We start from the raw sequence: 2500 nt of genomic DNA, 5'->3' as shown, positions 1-2500 counted from the left end.
CACGAGTAGTTGACGGCATGTTCACGAATATGCGTGCGTCGGAGCATGGCCGTGCCTTCCCACTGACATGGTCACGTGTACTTTACGCATTGATGGCACGAGCAGTTCACGACTAGTTTACGCACTTCATGAACAGTTTGCGCATGGCACAAGCAGTTCACAATCAGTTCACGAACAGCTCACGACGACTGTGCGACAGTGGCGCTCGCGTTGGTGTGGGGTTATATATAGAGCTTCCAGGACACTGCTCGCCATTCCAGAGCTCGCCAGCGAAGAGATAACATGCCTAAAACCAAGCTGTCAAAAGGAAGAGGGAGAAGGTCAGAAGCCAACAGGCCAGAGGCAGAGACTGTGGATAGAGATAATTCTCCTCACTCATCAATATCAAATTTCGATCTCGTGATCCCGGAGACACAGCAGGATCCAATCGAAAGCCAGAGACAGCCATCCATTGAGGATGAGAGAAAGCAGAAGAAGCGGGTCCAGGTGTCCAAGAAAGAAATCCCTGAATACCGCTGGACAGAAGAGGCGGAGTTTAGGTTGGCCGACCTTTTGAAGGAGAACCCCCCACTGTATGACAAGAAGCACAAGGTGTGGCTCAACGTGGTAACCAAGAACATCCGGTGGGACCGACTTGGAGAGCAGTTGGAGCCTCCTGCCACTGGTGCCCAATACAAGAAGCATTACGAGAACTTGAGAACCAGGGTGGGGAAGATTATGAAGGAGAAGAAGAGTGGAGCTAGCCAGCCCCAAAGGAGTGCCCGTGATAACCAGATCATGGAGACCTAGTGTTTCCTGATACAACACATCCTCCGGGGAAAGAGAGTCCCCAGTGAGCAGTTCGCTGTCCAAGAGTCAGCTGCAGTGACTTTCAGCGAGGGAGACGTTGATGAAGTGAGGTCCACAGGCTCCCACAGCCAAGCATCTACTAGCACCGGGAAGGGCAAGGGCAAGGGGAAGAGGTCCAGCCCAACAACAACACAGACAGACACTACAACCGGCGACACCTGGGTGACCCACAAGGACCTCAGTAATGAAGTGCAAGATGTGAGAATCTCAAGGTCTACATGTAGATTGTATTCCAGTTTCATCTATTTCTTTTGACATGGAATGTGCAATATGTTGCATTGAAATGCTGTACTAAATTGTTACAATATTTGTATGTTTCAGATCATGTCCAAAGCAGATTCCTTGGCGCCCAGCCACTCGTGCACCAGCCAGCACAAGATCGTACACGATTTTTCGTGACTGCTGGAAGGCCACATGCATGCCATCCCAGAGGACTACTGGCATGAATTCCCGATAGACTGCCTCAGCCTTGTACACCGCTACAGGCAGCGGCGTCAGCTCTTCCAGCAGCCACATCAACAACCACTCATGACCTTGCCAGGCCCACAGCAGCAGCAACCTTGGCAGCCCCCTCAGCAGTAGAAGTTCTGGCATCCACCTCAACCAGCAACCTTGCAGGCACCGCCAGAGCAGCAGCAGCAGCAGCAACAGCCTCAGCAGCATCGTATAGCCAGTCAGCCATCACCTCTAACCTGGATGCCCCCCCCCCCCAGTCACCACAGTCTTCAGGCCAGTCCTCCTGGCCCCGTACCACGGCGTGGCAACCAGGGATGCCACTTGCACTGTCAGCCACCCTTGTCCAGGCTCCTTCACCAACAACTTCAGTATCGTCAGCCACCCTTGTCCAGGCTCCTTCACCAACACCTTCAGTGTCGTCGCTGTCAGACACATTCAAGACACCTTTGACACCACTCAACTTCCCGGTCCTGACCCCGGGGTCCGTTGAGAACAACCTAGAAGAGGGCATGTCACCCTTATCCCTCTACACCTCCAAGGAACTCAACACCCCACCAGTCCATCGGGTATCCCCGTGCAGCGGTACCACAACCAGCAAGGACACTGACTGATATGAGATGATGAGACACTTATAAATATTTGTAAATAATTGTACTGTGATACTTGTACATATTTGATGTTTGCTGTTTTCATGTAAACATAATGCTTTCTTATTTCAAAACACTTGTTTTTCTCTTTAACCTTAAAAAAAGTGAAAGAAAATGGAAACGGAAAAAAATACAAAACAAAACAAAAAGGAAAGAAAAATAACCCCAAAAATAAAAGGCAAAAAAAAAAAAAAACACACACATACACACGGAAAATAAATGTTTCTTTTATTTAAAAAAATGGAACAACTGTGGATGCAGCTCATGGAGCTACTACCAGCAAGGACACTGACTGAGATGAGACACTTGTAAATATTTATAAACAATTGAACTGTGATACTTGTACATATTTGATGTTTGCTGTTTTCATGTAAGTAAAATGCTTTCTTATTTCCAAAAAAAAGGCAAAAAAAAAAATACGAACAATAAACGTTTCTTTTATTTCAAAAATGGAACAACTGTGGATGAAGCTCATGGAGCTACTACCAGCAAGGACACTGACTGAGATGAGACAATTGTAAATATTTGTAAATAATTGGACTATGATA

General features: G+C 47.6%; 1 pseudogene; it reads left to right on the top strand.

Annotated features, from left to right (window-relative positions):
• LOC137615554 (uncharacterized) overlaps nt 1-1916 on the top strand; it is a 2929-nt pseudogene extending 1013 nt beyond the window's left edge.
• Nucleotides 1917-2500: the final 584 nt, after the last annotated feature.

Source organism: Palaemon carinicauda, chromosome 2 (genome assembly GCF_036898095.1).
Source record: "Palaemon carinicauda isolate YSFRI2023 chromosome 2, ASM3689809v2, whole genome shotgun sequence".
Lineage (NCBI taxonomy): Eukaryota > Metazoa > Arthropoda > Malacostraca > Decapoda > Palaemonidae > Palaemon > Palaemon carinicauda.
This window is presented reverse-complemented; position numbering and strand designations above follow the sequence as displayed.